The sequence below is a fragment of the Bison bison genome, unplaced genomic scaffold (assembly GCF_000754665.1).
Source record: "Bison bison bison isolate TAMUID 2011002044 unplaced genomic scaffold, Bison_UMD1.0 scf7180017864061, whole genome shotgun sequence".
In the NCBI taxonomy this organism is placed as follows: domain Eukaryota; kingdom Metazoa; phylum Chordata; class Mammalia; order Artiodactyla; family Bovidae; genus Bison; species Bison bison.
In genome coordinates, this window is record NW_011494633.1 from 5,961,971 (window position 1) to 5,969,066 (window position 7,096).

At 42.9% G+C, this 7,096-nt stretch overlaps 1 pseudogene; it reads left to right on the top strand.

Annotated features, from left to right (window-relative positions):
- Nucleotides 1-1,275: 1,275 nt before the first annotated feature.
- Nucleotides 1,276-7,096, top strand: part of LOC104985866 — a 14,675-nt pseudogene continuing 8,854 nt past the window's right edge.

Genomic DNA, 7,096 nt, shown 5'->3' on the forward strand with positions numbered 1-7,096 from the left:
TACAAATTATACACAATGAAATTAGCATAAATATTATAAAGGGAAAGAATGAGGTACCATGTGGAGAACAGCAGCTAGCTGACCCCGAGTGGCCAGGGAAGCCTCCAGAAGGGGAGAATTTTATACCAAGACCTGAAGGATGGGAGGGAACCGGCAATATGAAGTGGTAACTGTGGGTAGTGGGAGAACAGGGGACATGTGGAGAGGAAATTTCCAGGCAGTGGGAACATCAAGGCCAGTGTTCTTGAGGGTAGGATGGCCGGACGCTGTGAGTCTAAGGAAGAGCAGTTCTAGATGGAGATGGCGAGGGCAACTTGGGCCAGATCCTGCAAGGCCTTTGCTGCAGCAGAAATAGAAATGAGACTTTTCTCATAAATAAGGGAATAAGAGAACAATGAACAGGCTGAAGAAACAGCTTAAACAGGACCAAAAGAGTTAAGCAACCTTGGTTACTCTTTCGCTGTTACTACTAACAAACACACGTAGCTAGACTGCTCCTTCACCAAGCTAATCACTCTCAGAGTCTGTGAACTCTATCCTGCACTTGGCATTCTTTTCCCCCACACCTTCAGAAGGAACGTCACGAACAGATCACTGCAGGGAGGACCAACCCCAGTTATGCCTGATGCCAGCTGTGGCTGTTTTGAAATTTTGCAAAAGAAACAAGAATGCAAGCCTGTCACTGCCTTGAGCCTTATTTCCTTCTCCAGACTGCCAGCCCTGACTATAAAATTTCTCGCTAACTCCTCCAGGGCAGGCACAGTTCTGGAGCCACTAGCTTACTGTGTCGCCTCTTTGCCTGGCAAAGAAATAAAGCTACGCCTTCTCTTTCCTCCAAACCTCTGTCTCCGTATTTCCATTTGGCATGGGTGCATAGAGAGCCGAGATTTTCAGCAACACCTTGTGGGCCAGAGTAGGGAGGCTGGGTTTCATTTTACACACTGTTATTTGATGTGTTATTTTAAAAGTACATAGATTATTGAATCACATAATCTAAAAATTTTTGATAACTGTATTTTAATAATTTCCAATCTAGTTTCTTTTATCATCCTGTGCATATTATTTTATGCATCGAAAAACACAATTCTGCCTCAGGATTCCAATAAGGAGAGAAAGAGGATGCAGGGAATGAGGCCAAAGGAGGGGACCCACTGTGGCTTCTGTCATCACCTCCACCACCACCACGGCCACCTCTGTGCTCCTGGCCTTGGGAAAGGAGGTATAAATCCCCAGGTGTGAGCCCACGCCTGCAGGAGGGTCAACTGTGAGTAGGTGATGGCAGATACAGATAAACTCAACATCAACAGCCTCAACCAATGACTGCTGCAAATGAGAGGGTCTAAGCCACACAAGGATGTCTGGCTACAAGGAAAACGAAAAAAGAGAACTGTGCTTAAAGTTCTGCCAAATCTTTCTCAGTCAGCCCATCCTACTAGAACTTGAAGCATTGCTCAAAATAGTGATGATACCCACAGGCAATACTTGGATTTGTCTCAACTTTTGGAGTGTGGTGGTTTCCCACTAGGAAGCAAACTATAGTGGCCGACACAGACTTTGGAGACTATCTGCCTTTTATTGGCTAAAGAAAAAAATTGATTATCCAGAGACTTTTTTCTTCTCAGAAGAAACCACAAATGTGCCATTATCAATAGAATGTATGGATTCTGTGATGAATGTAAAAGATATAAAGTTACATTATGGAAAACATGTTTCACAGACTGCTTTACCTGTTTACCAGTAGCAGCCTTCTTGGTCAAGAAAATACTCTGCTGTCCTGGAGGTTTGTCACCAGATCCTCAATCTATGGAGCAGATTTGGAAAACGATGTGACCCTCTGATGTACCAGATCAAGGTCTGCTTTGTGACCTTTTGCGATGTGACCTGGGTAAAGTTGTCTTAGGATAAAAATGACAGAGGAGTGTCCTTCACACTTGGTGCAGAAGTGGTTGGCAAATTTCTCCATAAGTATGATTTGGGTCTTATATGTAGAGCCTATAAGGTGGTAGAAGATGGGTATGAATTTTTTGCCAAGAAACATTCGATCACTCTGTTGTCTGCACCCAATTATTGTGGAGAGTTTGACAATGGAGATACCACGCTGCTGCTGCTGCTGCTAAGTCGCTTCAGTCGTGTCCAACTCTGTGTGACACAATGGACGGCAGCCCACCAGGCTCCCACCTCCCTTGGATTCTCCAGGCAAGAACACTGGAGTGGGTTGCCATTTCCTTCTCCAGTGCATGAAAGTGAAAAGCGAAAGTGAAGTCCCTCAGTCGTATCTGAGTCTTCGCGACCCCATGGACAGCAGCCTACCAGGCTCCTCCATCCATGGGATTTTCCAGGCAAGAGTACTGGAGTGGGGTGCCATTGCCTTCTCCATAAGTATGATTTGGGTCTTATATGTAGAGCCTATAAGGTGGTAGAAGATGGGTATGAATTTTTTGCCAAGAAGCATTCGATCACTCTGTTGTCTGCACCCAATTATTGTGGAGAGTTTGACAATGGAGATACCACGCTAAGTGTGGACAAAGTCTTTTTCAGATTTCAAAACTTGCAGAGAAAAAGAAGCCAAATGCCAGGAGATCCATTAACATCCCCAAGGGGTGTGACCACAAAGCAAGCAAAGAAATGGGTGTCATTTTGACACTGCTTAATTGGAACTTGTGATATAGAGTGTACGACCTTCATTTTTTAAATTATGTGGATTGTCCAGCTTGCTCAAATAGTGTTGGTGAGCCTGCTCCTCCCATTTTTGACTTAATGAATGATATTTGCTTGTTATAACAGCAAATAGGAAACTCTCCACACCCAGGAAAAAAATGTTTTATTTTTTTACAGTTTTGTTTTGTTTTTTAATTCTCTGTTCCTTTTGCAAACAACTTTAATGATGGTATTAAAGCTGAAAGTCTCGGGACAGTTTATCCTGTCTAGGAGGTAAGTGTACAACTGATGTGTTTTAAATTCACTACAACCCATGAATAATGTGAATGTTCGTTTTCTTTAAGATATAAAGAGAGCCCTAGGGTGCTCTATCTGTACAAGTTATCATCATAAAATGCATACTGTTGATACAAACCGCTGTGAACAAAATATTTTTAAACCTTTGTTTCAAAAGGACTGCTTTTTATCTTACTGTCTTATCATGTACACACATTTTTATAGCTGTCCAAGTTGGGAGTAACTTTCAACCTTGCCAGCATCACTGGTATGATATGTATTTAATTAAAGCACACTTTCCCTTGTTGTTGTTGATTAGTTGCTAAGTCATGTCCAGCTCTTTTGCGACCCCATGAACTGTAGCCCACCAGGTTCCTCTGTCCATGGGGTTTTTCAGGCAAGACTACTAAAGTGGGTTGCCATTTCCTTCTCCAGGGAATCTTCCCAGCCCAGGAATCAAACCCCCCGCGTGTCCTGCATGCAAATCCTGCAGGCGGATTCTTTACCACTGAGCTACCAGGGAAGCCCTATCATATACTTAAAATGACGATTAAAGTCATTATTTTAAATGTTTCTGTCTTCCCTAAAGCCAAAGCTTTTGTTGAACATTGAGTGTCTACATATTGACACTCCTCTGAGTATAAGGTGGCTTAATTGTGTACACAAGCTACTTCCTGAGGATTGAAAAATAGGTTTTTGAATTTGAATAGCAATTAGTAACATAGTGTTCCTTAAGCTATTAATGATTAAAGTTAATAACCTTTTGTACAATTTCACTATAGCCTATTCATTAAATAATCCTGTTACACCAGGTCTGAACCTGTCCATTTAGAAAGCTTCAAATTACAGAAATAATGCTGTTCTAAACAAGTGACCAATTATGCTTTCTTTGCTTTACTTTCTTTATTCAATAGTGAAGTTGAGGCTTATAAATCAGAACAAAGGAATCAACTTACTATCCACTAGTTTATACAGAACTTACAATACCTATGACTTTTTAAAACTGTGATCTGTTAAAAAGAATTGTTTCAGCAGATGACTGTGTATAATATCATGTGATGAAAATGAATTCAGACTTCTTAAATGATGAACTTGTTAAAAATAAAACAACGAAGACTTCCCTGGTGGTCCAGTGGTTGAAAATCCTCCTGCCAATGCAGGGGACATGGGTTCAGTCCCCGGTCTGGGAAGATTCCACACGCTGCAGGGCATCTAAATCCGTATGCCACAACTAGTGAATTGCACACACCCCGCATTCTGTGCTCCGCAACCAGATGCCACTGCAAGGAGAAGCCTGCACACTGCAACTAGAGAGTATTCCCCACTCACCACTAGAGAAAGCCCTCTTGTGTGCAGCAACAAAGACTCAGCACAGCCATCGTTGTTTCCCAGTTGCTAAGTCGTGTGCAACTCTGCAACCCCATGGACTGCAGCACACCAGGCTTCCCTGTCCTTCACCATCTCCCGGAGTTTCCTCAAACTCATGTCCATTGAGTTAGTGAGGCTATCCAACCATCTTATCCTCTGTTGCCCTCTTCTCCTCCTGCCCTCAATTATAAATAATAAAAATTTAAAAATAGAAAAAAATTATTAAAAAAAAAAGATAGCCACACAATTCTGCAAAAGGGTTCATGGCACAAAGAAGATAAGATGTAGGTCCCTTCCCTGCACCCAAGCAGGACTAGTCTTCCACAGAACCCCAGAACCTCAAAGTGAGGCTCTTAAAGAACACCCAGGGAACCCCTTAGTGGTCCAGTGGTTGAGACTTGACACTCTCACTGACAGATCAGGTTCAATCCCTGGTCAGGGAACTAAGATCCCACAAGCCTTACGGCACGCAAAAAAAAAAAAAACACCCAGTACAGGTGCAGAGACATTTTGAACTCCCTAGAAGCTACATCAGGAGCTTCTTGGCTTCTTGGTGGGGCATGGGGAAACACTGGAAGGGGATCTGCATATCCTCTTCCCCATCGTCACCCTCTTCATCTACAGTCTTTAATCAGGAGTGCTTCACTTGGATGCACTTTATGTATGAGGCATAGACATAAGATGTCCTTAAAAGAAAGAACACCATGGTATAAAAATCACTCATATACACCTTCAAAACCACTAATCACCCATTTTACAGATGAGGAAACTGAGGCCCTGAGAGAGAAAGGGAGTTGTTATGACACCAAAACAAGGCACAGCATGCTGTTTGTTGACTCTCAGGCGCGTGTTATTTCCAGGAAAATTCAAAGCCTCTTCTCCAACCAGCCCTGCTGCCCACATAGGGTCAAATGGGGGTGGGAGGCTTCTGAGCAGAAAATGCTCATGACACTCTGAGAATGAGGGGTAAATGGGGGCCTAGGAGGTTTCATCAGGAGTGCCATGGCAGAGGGACTCATCTCCAGGAGCATCTTAGCACTCCAGATGACACCGAATTCGCCAGAAATGGCCTGTCAAGCTGGAGGAACTCCCAAACAGGTACAGGAATATGAAATTCCTGGGTGTCATCTAGGGCAGATTTATGGAAATATTACATTCTGTGCTCTATAAACAAAACAGTCCACCAATCCTCATTTTACTTGTTAATCCAAATATGATGTGCATGTACATATTTTTAAGTATTAAGTGCCTCCTGCTGCTGGAAGATAGAAATGCACAAAGAGGTTCACAATTTCGTCCTTCAGAGCTGCTTAACAAGGAGTAGAATCATAAAAACCTGGTGTTGAAGGAATATAGGAACCTTCTAATGAGGGTCACAAAATCCCTGGAGAAAGCCTGCTGGGCTGGGCAGGACATATAAACGAAGGGTGTCAGGAGGTACTGAGAGGCAGGACTATGAAGACATGGGGAGTGCATTAGGCCTCCAAGGATGTTCAAAGTTAAGAGTTGTTTTAATATTAAAAAAAATACATTCTTATGGTACAGTGTTCAAAGGGCACATCCCAAAGAGGATTCATTGAAGAAAAAACCACCCTCTCCCGTGTGTTGCCCAGCCAAGTTTTCCAAGGAGGCAAAGAAACAGATTTTACTCATAAAAGATATTTCTATACAAATGATAGCATACAAACACCATTTTTCTAACTTCTTTTTTTTTTCTTAAACATCATGTGTTGTTAAGATCCTGGAGCTCTTTATATATCCTTCAGTTCAGTTCAGTTCAGTTGCTCAGTCATGTCTGACCCTTTGCCACCCCATGGACTGCAGCACTCAGGCATCCCTGTCCATCACCAACTCCCGGAGTTTACTCGAACTCATGTCCGTTGAGTCGGTGATGCCATCCAAGTATCTCATCCTTTGTCGACCCCTTCTTGTCCCACTTTCAATCTTTCCCAGCATCAGGGTCTCTTCAAATGAGTTAGTTCTTCGGATCAGGTGGCCAAAGTATTGGAGTTTAGCTTCAGCTTCTACATAGAAAACCCTAAAGACTCCACCAGAAAATTACTAGAGCTAATCAATGAATATAGTAAAGTTGCAGGATGTAAAATCAACACACAGAAATCCCTTGCATTCCTATACACTAATAATGAGAAAATAGAGAAATTAAGGATACAATTCCATTCACCATTGCAACGAAAAGAATAAAATGCTTAGGAATATATCTACCCAAAGAAACAAAAGACCTATATATAGAAAACTATAAAACACTGGTGAAAGAAAGCAAAGAGGACACTAATCAGATCAGATCAGATCAGTCGCTCAGTCATGTCTGACTCTTTGCGACCCCAAGAATCCCAGCACGCCAGGCTTCCCTGTCCGTCACCAACTCCCGGAGTTCACTCAAACTCACGTCCATCGAGTCAGTGATGCCATCCAGCCATCTCATCCTCTGTCGTCCCCTTCTCCTCTTGCCCCCAATTCCTCCCAGCATCAGAGTCTTTTCCAATGAGTCAACTCTTTGCGTGAGGTGGCCAAAGTACTGGAGTTTCAGCTTTAGCATCATCCCTTCCAAAGAAATCCCAGGGCTGATCTCCTTCAGAATGCACTGGTTGGATCTCCTTGCAGTCCAAGGGACTCCCAAGGGTCTTCTCCAACACCACAGTTCAAAAGAATCAATTCTTCGGCACTCAGCCTTCTTCACAGTCCAACTCTCACATCCATACATGACCACAGGAAAAACCATAGCCTTGACTAGACAGACCTTTGTTGGCAAAGTAATGTCTCTGCTTTTGAATAT